Below are 14,137 nucleotides of genomic sequence, written 5' to 3'. Positions count from 1 at the left end.
GGGATGACGTTATAACGTATTTCGTTATATGTTATTACGTTATAACGTATTACGTTATATGGTATGACGTTATAACATATTACGTTGTATGGTATGACGTTAGAAAGTATTACATTATATGGTATGACGTTATAACGTAGTACGTTATATTTTATAACGTTGTAACGTAATACGTTGTATGCTATGACGTTATAACGTATAACGTTATATGCTATAACATTATAACGTAATACGTTATATGGTATGACGTTATAACATGTTACGTTATATGGTATGACGTTATAACGTGTTACGTTATATGGTATGACGATATGACGTATTACGTCATATGGTACGACGTTATGACGTATTACGTTATATTGTATGTCGTTATAACGTATGACGTATAAGATATGACATTAGAAAGTATTACGTTATATGGGATGACGTTATAACGTATTTCGTTATATTTTATGACGTTATTACGTAATACGTTGTGTGCTATGGCGTTATAACGTATAACGTCATATGCTATAACTTCATAACGTAATACGTTATATAGTATGACGTTAGAACGTATTACGTTATATTGTATAACGTTATAACGTAATACGTTGTATGCTATGTCGTTATAACGTATAACGTCATATGCTATAACTTTATAACGTAATACGCTATATGGTATTACGTTATAACGTATTAAGTTATATGGGATGACGTTATAACGTGTTTCGTTATATGGTATGACGTTATAACGCATTAGATTATATGGTATGAAGTTGTAACGTATTACGATATATGGTATGACGTTATAACGTATTACGTTATATGGTATGACGATATAACGTATTACGTTATATGGGATGAAGTTATAACGTATTACGTTATATGGGATGACTTTATAACGTATTACGTTATATGGGATGACGTTATAACGTATTACGTTATATGGGATGACGTTATAACGTATTACGTTATATGGTATGACGTTATAACGTATTTCGTTATATGGTATGACGTTATAACGTATTACGTTATATGGTATGACGTTATAACGTATTACGTTATATGGTATAACGTTATAACGTATCACGTTATATCTTATAACGTTATAACGTGATACGTTATATGATATAACTTTATAACGTAATACGTTATATCGTATGACGTTATAACGTATTACTTTATATGGTATGACGTTATAACGTATTACGTTATATGGGACGACGTTATAACGTATTACGTTATATGGGATGACGTTATAACGTATTACGTTATATGGTATGACGTTAGAAAGTATTACGTTATATGGGATGACGTTATATCGTATTACATTATATGGGATGACGTTATAACGTATTACGTTATATGGTATGACGTTATAACGTATTACGTTATATGGGATGACGTTATAACGTATTACGTTATATGGTATGACGTTATAACGTATTACGTTATATGGTATGACGTTATAACGTATTATTTTATATGGTATGAAGTTATAACGTAATACGTTATGTGGTATGGCGTTACAACGTATTACTTTATATGGTATGACGTTGTAACGTATTATTTTATATGGTATGAAGTTATAACGTATTACGATATATGGTATGACGTTATAACTTATTACGTTATATGGTATGACGATATAACGTATTACGTTATATTGCATGAAGTTATAACGTATTACGTTATATGGGCTGACTTTATAACGTATTACGTTATATGGGATGACGTTATAACGTATTACGTTATATGGGATGACGTTATAACGTATTACTTTATATGGGATGACGTTATAACGTATTTCGTTATATGGGATGGCGTTATAACGTATTTCGTTATATGGTATGACGTTATAACGTATTACGTTATATGGGATGACGTTATAACGTATTACGTTATATGGGATGACGTTATATAGTATTTCGTTATATGGTATGACGTTATAACGTATTACGTTATATGGTATGACGTTATAACGTATTACGGTATATGGTATAACGTTATAACGTATCACGTTATATCTTATAACGTTATAACGTAATACGTTATATGATATAACTTTATAACGTAATACGTTATATCGTATGACGTTATAACGTATTACGTTATATGGTATGACGATATGACGTATTACGTTATATGGGACGACGATATGACGTATTACGTTATATGGTATAACGTTATAACATATTACGATATATGGTATGAGGTTATAACGTATTACGTTATATGGTATGACATTAGAAAGTATTACGTTATACGGGATGACGTTATAACGTATTTCGTTGTATTTTATGACGTTATAATGTAATACGTTGAATGCTATGTCGTTATAACGTATAACGTCATATGCTATAACTTCATAACGTAATACGTTATATGGTATGACGTTATAACGTGTTACGTTATATGGTATGACGATATGACGTATTACGTTATATGGTATGACGTTATAACGTATTACGTTATATGGTATGACGTTATAACGTATTACGTTATATGGAACGACGTTATGACGTATTACGTTATATGGTATGACGTTATAACGTATTACGTTATATGGTATGACATTAGAAAGTATTACGTTATGTGGTATGACGTTATAACGTCATACGTTATATGGTATGACGTTATAACGTATTACGTTATATGCTATGACGTTAGAAAGTATTACGTTATATGGGATGACGTTATAACGTATTACGTTATATGGTATGACGATATAACGTATTTCGTTGTATTTTAAGACGTTATAACGTAATACGTTGTATGCTATGTCGTTATAACGTATAACGTCATATGCTATAACATCATAACGTAATACGTTATATGGTATGACGTTATAACGTGTTACGTTATATGGTATAACGATATGACGTATTACGTTATATGGTATGACGTTATAACGTATTACGTTATATGGTATGACATTAGAAAGTATTACGTTATGTGGTATGACGTTATAACGTATTACGTTATATGGGACAACGTTATAACGTATTACGTTATATGGTATGACGTTATAACGTATTTCGTTATATGGGATGACGTTATAACGTATTTCGTTATATGGTATGTCGTTATAACGTATTACGTTATATGGTATGACGTTAGAAAGTATTACGTTATACGGGATGACGTTATAACGTATTTCGTTATATTTTATGACGTTATAACGTAATACGTTGTATGCTATGTCGTTATAACGTATAACGTCATATGCTATAACCTCATAACGTAATACGTTATATGGTATGACGTTATAACGTGTTACGTTATATGGTATGACGATATGACGTATTACGTTATATGGTATGACGTTATAAAGTATTACGTTATATGGTATGACATTAGAAAGTATTACGTTATGTGGTATGACGTTATAACGTCATACGTTATATGGTATAACGATATAACGTAATGCGTTATATGGGATAACGTTATAACGTAATACGTTACGTGGTATGACGTTATAACGTATTACGTTATATGGAACGACGTTATGACGTATTACGTTATATGGTATGACGTTATAACGTATTACGTTATATGGTATGACATTAGAAAGTATTACGTTATGTGGTATGACGTTATAACGTCATACGTTATATGGTATGACGTTATAACGTATTACGTTATATGCTATGACGTTAGAAAGTATTACGTTATATGGGATGACGTTATAACGTATTACGTTATATGGTATGACGATATAACGTATTTCGTTGTATTTTATGACGTTATAACGTAATACGTTGTATGCTATGTCGTTATAACGTATAACGTCATATGCTATAACATCATAACGTAATACGTTATATGGTATGACGTTATAACGTGTTACGTTATATGGTATAACGATATGACGTATTACGTTATATGGTATGACGTTATAACGTATTACGTTATATGGTATGACATTAGAAAGTATTACGTTATGTGGTATGACGTTATAACGTCATACGTTATATGGTATGACGTTATAACGTATTACGTTATATGCTATGACGTTAGAAAGTATTACGTTATATGGGATGACGTTATAACGTATTACGTTATATGGTATGACGATATAACGTAATTTGTTATATGGGATAACTTTATAACGTAATACGTTATGTGCTATGACGTTATAACGTATTCCGTTATATGGGATGACGTTATAACGTATTTCGTTATATGGTATGACGTTATAACGTATTACGTTATATGGTATGACGTTAGAAAGTATTACGTTATATGGGATGACGTTATAACGTATTTGTTATATGGTATGACGTTATAACGTATTACGTTATATGGTATGACGTTAGAATGTATTTCGTTATATGGTATGTCGTTATAACGTATTACGTTATATGGTATGACGTTAGAAAGTATTACGTTATATGGGATGACGGTATAACGTATTTCGTTATATGGTATGGCGTTATAACATATTACGTTGTATGGTATGACGTTAGAAAGTATTACATTTTATGGTATGACGTTATAACGTAGTACGTTATATTTTATAACGTTGTAACGTAATACGTTGTATGCTATGACGTTATAACGTATAACGTTATATGCTATAACATTATAACGTAATACGTTATATGGTATGACGTTATAACATGTTACGTTATATGGTATGACGATATAACGTATTACGTTAAATGGTATGACGATATGACGTATTACGTTATATGGTATGACGTTATGACGTGTTACGTTATATGGTATGACATTAGAAAGTATTACGTTATATGGGACGACGTTATGACGTATTACGTTATATGGTATAACGTTATAACGTATTACGTTATATTGTATGTCATTATAACGTATTACGTTATAAGATATGACATTAGAAAGTATTACGTTATATGGGATGACGTTATAACGTATTTCGTTATATTTTATGACGTTATAACTTAATACGTTGTATGCTACGTCGTTATAACGTATAACGTCATATGCTATAACTTCATAACGTAATACGTTATATGGTATGACGTTAGAACGCATTACGTTACATTGTATAACGTTATAACGTAATACGTTGTATGCTATGTCGTTATAACGTATAACGTCATATGCTATAACTTTATAACGTAATACGTTATATGGTATGACGTTATAACGTATTAAGTTATATGGGATGGCGCTATAACGTATTTCGTTATATGGTATGACGTTATAACGCATTAGATTATATGGTATGAAGTTGTAACGTATTACGATATATGGTATGACGCTATAACGTCTTACGTTATATGGTATGACGATATAACGTATTACGTTATATGGGATGAAGTTATAACGTATTACGATATATGGGATGACTTTATAACGTATTACGTTATATGGGATGACGTTATATAGTATTTCGTTATATGGTATGACGTTATAACGTATTACGTTATATGGTATGACGTTATAACGTATTACGTTATATGGTATGCCGGTATAACGTATTACGTTATATGGGATGACGTTATAACGTATTACGTTATATGGGATGACGTTATAACGTATTTCGTTATATGGAATGACGTTATAACGTATTACGTTATATGGTATGACGATATGACGTATTACGTTATATGGGACGACGTTATGACGTATTACGTTATATGGTATAACGTTATAACGTATTACGATATATGGTATGAGGTTATAACGTATTACGTTATATGGTATGACATTAGAAAGTATTACGTTATACGGGATGACGTTATAACGTATTTCGTTATATTTTATGACGATATAACGTAATACGTTGTATGCTATGTCGTTATAACGTATAACGTCATATGCTATAACCTCATAACGTAATACGTTATATGGTATGACGTTATAACGTGTTACGTTATATGGTATGACGATATGACGTATTACGTTATATGGTATGACGTTATAAAGTATTACGTTATATGGTATGACATTAGAAAGTATTACGTTATGTGGTATGACGTTATAACGTCATACGTTATATGGTATAACGATATAACGTAATGCGTTATATGGGATAACGTTATAACGTAATACGTTACGTGGTATGACGTTATAACGTATGACGTTATATGGAACGACGTTATGACGTTTTACGTTGTATGGTATGACGTTATAACGTATTACGTTATATGGTATGACATTAGAATGTATTACGTTATGTGGTATGACGTTATAACGTCATACGTTATATGGTATGACGTTATAACGTATTTCGTTATATGGTATGACGTTATAACGTATTACGTTATATGGTATGACGTTAGAAAGTATTACGTTATATGGGATGACGTTATAACGTATTTGTTATATGGGATGGCGCTATAACGTATTTCGTTATATGGTATGACGTTATAACGCATTAGATTATATGGTATGAAGTTGTAACGTATTACGATATATGGTATGACGCTATAACGTCTTACGTTATATGGTATGACGATATAACGTATTACGTTATATGGGATGAAGTTATAACGTATTACGATATATGGGATGACTTTATAACGTATTACGTTATATGGGATGACGTTATATAGTATTTCGTTATATGGTATGACGTTATAACGTATTACGTTATATGGTATGACGTTATAACGTATTACGTTATATGGTATGCCGGTATAACGTATTACGTTATATGGGATGACGTTATAACGTATTACGTTATATGGGATGACGTTATAACGTATTTCGTTATATGGAATGACGTTATAACGTATAACGTCATATGCTATAACTTCATAACGTAATACGTTATATGGTATGACGTTATAACGTATTACGTTATATGGTATAACGTTATAACGTATTACGATATATGGTATGAGGTTATAACGTATTACGTTATATGGTATGACATTAGAAAGTATTACGTTATACGGGATGACGTTATAACGTATTACGTTATATGGTATGCCGGTATAACGTATTACGTTATATGGGATGACGTTATAACGTATTCCGTTATATGGGATGACGTTATAACGTATTTCGTTATATGGTATGACGTTATAACGTATTACGTTATATGGTATGACGTTAGAAAGTATTACGTTATATGGGATGACGTTATAACGTATTTGTTATATGGTATGACGTTATAACGTATTACGTTATATGGTATGACGTTAGAATGTATTTCGTTATATGGTATGTCGTTATAACGTATTACGTTATATGGTATGACGTTAGAAAGTATTACGTTATATGGGATGACGGTATAACGTATTTCGTTATATGGTATGGCGTTATAACATATTACGTTGTATGGTATGACGTTAGAAAGTATTACATTTTATGGTATGACGTTATAACGTAGTACGTTATATTTTATAACGTTGTAACGTAATACGTTGTATGCTATGACGTTATAACGTATAACGTTATATGCTATAACATTATAACGTAATACGTTATATGGTATGACGTTATAACATGTTACGTTATATGGTATGACGATATAACGTATTACGTTAAATGGTATGACGATATGACGTATTACGTTATATGGTATGACGTTATGACGTGTTACGTTATATGGTATGACATTAGAAAGTATTACGTTATATGGGACGACGTTATGACGTATTACGTTATATGGTATAACGTTATAACGTATTACGTTATATTGTATGTCATTATAACGTATTACGTTATAAGATATGACATTAGAAAGTATTACGTTATATGGGATGACGTTATAACGTATTTCGTTATATTTTATGACGTTATAACTTAATACGTTGTATGCTACGTCGTTATAACGTATAACGTCATATGCTATAACTTCATAACGTAATACGTTATATGGTATGACGTTAGAACGCATTACGTTACATTGTATAACGTTATAACGTAATACGTTGTATGCTATGTCGTTATAACGTATAACGTCATATGCTATAACTTTATAACGTAATACGTTATATGGTATGACGTTATAACGTATTAAGTTATATGGGATGGCGCTATAACGTATTTCGTTATATGGTATGACGTTATAACGCATTAGATTATATGGTATGAAGTTGTAACGTATTACGATATATGGTATGACGCTATAACGTCTTACGTTATATGGTATGACGATATAACGTATTACGTTATATGGGATGAAGTTATAACGTATTACGATATATGGGATGACTTTATAACGTATTACGTTATATGGGATGACGTTATATAGTATTTCGTTATATGGTATGACGTTATAACGTATTACGTTATATGGTATGACGTTATAACGTATTACGTTATATGGTATGCCGGTATAACGTATTACGTTATATGGGATGACGTTATAACGTATTACGTTATATGGGATGACGTTATAACGTATTTCGTTATATGGAATGACGTTATAACGTATTACGTTATATGGTATGACGATATGACGTATTACGTTATATGGGACGACGTTATGACGTATTACGTTATATGGTATAACGTTATAACGTATTACGATATATGGTATGAGGTTATAACGTATTACGTTATATGGTATGACATTAGAAAGTATTACGTTATACGGGATGACGTTATAACGTATTTCGTTATATTTTATGACGATATAACGTAATACGTTGTATGCTATGTCGTTATAACGTATAACGTCATATGCTATAACCTCATAACGTAATACGTTATATGGTATGACGTTATAACGTGTTACGTTATATGGTATGACGATATGACGTATTACGTTATATGGTATGACGTTATAAAGTATTACGTTATATGGTATGACATTAGAAAGTATTACGTTATGTGGTATGACGTTATAACGTCATACGTTATATGGTATAACGATATAACGTAATGCGTTATATGGGATAACGTTATAACGTAATACGTTACGTGGTATGACGTTATAACGTATGACGTTATATGGAACGACGTTATGACGTTTTACGTTGTATGGTATGACGTTATAACGTATTACGTTATATGGTATGACATTAGAATGTATTACGTTATGTGGTATGACGTTATAACGTCATACGTTATATGGTATGACGTTATAACGTATTTCGTTATATGGTATGACGTTATAACGTATTACGTTATATGGTATGACGTTAGAAAGTATTACGTTATATGGGATGACGTTATAACGTATTTGTTATATGGGATGGCGCTATAACGTATTTCGTTATATGGTATGACGTTATAACGCATTAGATTATATGGTATGAAGTTGTAACGTATTACGATATATGGTATGACGCTATAACGTCTTACGTTATATGGTATGACGATATAACGTATTACGTTATATGGGATGAAGTTATAACGTATTACGATATATGGGATGACTTTATAACGTATTACGTTATATGGGATGACGTTATATAGTATTTCGTTATATGGTATGACGTTATAACGTATTACGTTATATGGTATGACGTTATAACGTATTACGTTATATGGTATGCCGGTATAACGTATTACGTTATATGGGATGACGTTATAACGTATTACGTTATATGGGATGACGTTATAACGTATTTCGTTATATGGAATGACGTTATAACGTATTACGTTATATGGTATGACGATATGACGTATTACGTTATATGGGACGACGTGTTGACGTATTACGTTATATGGTATAACGTTATAACGTATTACGATATATGGTATGAGGTTATAACGTATTACGTTATATGGTATGACATTAGAAAGTATTACGTTATACGGGATGACGTTATAACGTATTTCGTTATATTTTATGACGATATAACGTAATACGTTGTATGATATGTCGTTATAACGTATAACGTCATATGCTATAACCTCATAACGTAATACGTTATATGGTATGACGTTATAACGTGTTACGTTATATGGTATGACGATATGACGTATTACGTTATATGGTATGACGTTATAAAGTATTACGTTATATGGTATGACATTAGAAAGTATTACGTTATGTGGTATGACGTTATAACGTCATACGTTATATGGTATAACGATATAACGTAATGCGTTATATGGGATAACGTTATAACGTAATACGTTACGTGGTATGACGTTATAACGTATGACGTTATATGGAACGACGTTATGACGTTTTACGTTGTATGGTATGACGTTATAACGTATTACGTTATATGGTATGACATTAGAATGTATTACGTTATGTGGTATGACGTTATAACGTCATACGTTATATGGTATGACGTTATAACGTATTTCGTTATATGGTATGACGTTATAACGTATTACGTTATATGGTATGACGTTAGAAAGTATTACGTTATATGGGATGACGTTATAACGTATTTGTTATATGGTATGACGTTATAACGTAATACGTTATATGGTATGACGTTATAACGTATTAAGTTATATGGGATGGCGCTATAACGTATTTCGTTATATGGTATGACGTTATAACGTATTACGTTATATGGTATGACGTTATAAAGTATTACGTTATATGGGATGACGTTATAACGTATTACGTTACATGGGTCGACGTTATGACGTATTACGTTATATGGGATAACGTTATAACGTATTACGTTATATGGGACAACGTTATAACGTATTTCGTTATATGGTATGACGTTATAACGTATTACGTTATATGGTATGACGTTAGAAAGTATTACGTTATATGGGATGTGAGTATAACGTATTTCGTTATATGGTAAGACGTTATAACATATTACGTTGTATGGTATGACGTTAGAAAGTATTACATTATATGGTATGACGTTATAACGTAGTACGTTATATTTTATAACGTTGTAACGTAATACGTTGTATGCTATGACGTTATAACGTATAACGTTATATGTTATAACATTATAACGTAATACGTTATATGGTATGACGTTATAACATGTTACGTTATATGGTATGACGATATAACGTATTACGTTATATGGTATGACGATATAACGTAATGCGTTATATGGGATAACGTTATAACGTAATACGATATGTGCTATGACGTTATAACGTATTAAGTTATATGGGATGACGTTATAACGTATTTCGTTATATTTTATGACGTTATAACGTATTACGTTATAAGATATGACATTAGAAAGTATTACGTTATATGGGATGACGGTATAACGTATTTCGTTATATGGTAAGACGTTATAACATATTACGTTGTATGGTATGACGTTAAAAAGTATTACATTATATGGTATGACGTTATAACGTATAACGTTATATGCTATAACATTATAACGTAATACGTTATATGGTATGACGTTATAACATGTTACGTTATATGGTATGACGATATAACGTATTACGTTATATGGTATGACGATATGACGTATTACGTTATATGGTATGACGTTATGACGTGTTACGTTATATGGTATGACATTAGAAAGTATTACGTTATATGGGACGACGTTATGACGTATTACGTTATATGGTATAACGTTATAACGTATTACGTTATATTGTATGTCGTTATAACGTATTACGTTATAAGATATGACATTAGAAAGTATTACGTTATATGGGATGACGTTATAACGTATTACGTTATATGGGATGACGTTATAACGTATTACGTTATATGGTATGACGTTATAACGTATTACGTTATATGGTATGCCGGTATAACGTATTACGTTATATGGGATGACGTTATAACGTATTACGTTATATGGGATGACGTTATAACGTATTTCGTTATATGGTATGACGTTATAACGTATTACGTTATATGGTATGACGATATGACGTATTACGTTATATGGGACGACGTTATGACGTATTACGTTATATGGTATAACGTTATAACGCATTACGATATATGGTATGAGGTTATAATGTATTACGTTATATGGTATGACATTAGAAAGTATTACGTTATACGGGATGACGTTATAACGTATTTCGTTATATTTTATGACGATATAACGTAATACGTTGTATGCTATGTCGTTATAACGTATAACGTCATATGCTATAACCTCAAAACGTAATACGTTATATGGTATGACGTTATAACGTGTTACGTTATATGGTATGACGATATGACGTATTACGTTATATGGTATGACGTTATAAAGTATTACGTTATATGGTATAACGATATAACGTAATGCGTTATATGGGATAACGTTATAACGTAATACGTTACGTGGTATGACGTTATAACGTATTACGTTATATGCTATGACGTTAGAAAGTATTACGTTATTTGGGATGACGTTATAACGTATTTCGTTATATGGTATGACGTTATAACGTATTACGTTATATGGTATGACGTTAGAAAGTATTACGTTATATGGGATGACGTTATAACGTATTTGTTATATGGTATGACGTTATAACGTATTACGTTATATGGAATGACGTTAGAAAGTATTACGTTTTATGGGACGACGTTATAACGTATTACGTTATATGTTATTTCGTTATAACGTATTACGTTATATGGGATGACGTTATAACGTATTACGTTATATGGTATGACGTTATAAAGTATTACGTTATATGGGATGACGTTGTAACGTATTACGTTGCATGGGTCGACGTTATGACGTATTACGTTATATGGGATAACGTTATAACGTATTACGTTATATGGGACAACGTTATAACGTATTTCGTTATATGGTATGACGTTATAACGTATTACGTTATATGGTATGACGTTAGAAAGTATTACGTTATATGGTATGACGATATAACGTAATGCGTTATATGGGATAACGTTATAACGTAATACGATATGTGCTATGACGTTATAACGTATTAAGTTATATGGGATGACGTTATAACGTATTTCGTTATATTTTATGACGTTATAACGTAATACGTTGTATGCTATGTCGTTATAACGTATAACGTCATATGCTATAACTTCATAACGTAATACGTTATATGGTATGACGTTATAAGGTGTTACGTTATATGGTATGACGATATGACGTATTACGTTATATGGTATGACGTTATGACGTATTACGTTATATGGTATGACATTAGAAAGTATTACGTTATATGGGACGACGTTATGACGTATTACGTTATATGGTATAACGTTATAACGTATTACGTTACATTGTATAACGTTATAACGTAATACGTTGTATGCTATGTCGTTATAACGTATAACGTCATATGATATAACTTTATAACGTAATACGTTATATGGTATGACGTTATAACGTATTAAGTTATATGGGATGACGTTATAACGTATTTCGTTATATGGTATGACGTTATAACGCATTAGATTATATGGTATGAAGTAGTAACGTATTACGATATATGGTGTGACGTTATAACGTATTACGTTATATGGTATGACGATATAACGTATTACGTTATATGGGATGACGTTATAACGTATTACGTTATGTGGTATAACGTTATAACGTATCACGTTATATGGTATGACGTTAGAAAGTATTACGTTATATGGGATGACGGTATAACGTATTTCGTTATATGGTATGACGTTAGAATGTATTACGTTTTATGGGACGACGTTATAACGTATTACGTTATATGTTATTACGTTATAACGTATTACGTTATATGGTATGACGTTAGAAAGTATTACGTTATATGGGATGACGTTATAACGTATTTGTTATATGGTATGACGTTATAACGTATTACGTTATATGGTATGACGTTAGAATGTATTACGTTTTATGGGACGACGTTATAACGTATTACGTTATATGTTATTACGTTATAACGTATTACGTTATATGGGATGACGTTATAACGTATTACGTTATATGGGACAACGTTATAACGTATTACGTTATATGTTATGACGTTATAACGTATTTCGTTATATGGGATGACGTTATAACGTATTTCGTTATATGGTATGTCGTTATAACGTATTACGTTATATGGTATGACGTTAGAAAGTATTACGTTATATGGGATGACGGTATAACGTATTTCGTTATATGGTATGGCGTTATAACATATTGCGTTGTATGGTATGACGTTAGAAAGTATTACATTTTATGGTATGACGTTATAACGTAGTACGTTATATTTTATAACGTTGTAACGTAATACGTTGTATGCTATGACGTTATAACGTATAACGTTATATGCTATAACATTATAACGTAATACGTTATATGGTATGACGTTATAACATGTTACGTTATATGGTATGACGATATAA

Source organism: Bombus huntii, chromosome 7 (genome assembly GCF_024542735.1).
Source record: "Bombus huntii isolate Logan2020A chromosome 7, iyBomHunt1.1, whole genome shotgun sequence".
NCBI lineage: Eukaryota > Metazoa > Arthropoda > Insecta > Hymenoptera > Apidae > Bombus > Bombus huntii.
Note: the sequence above shows the minus strand (reverse complement) of the source record.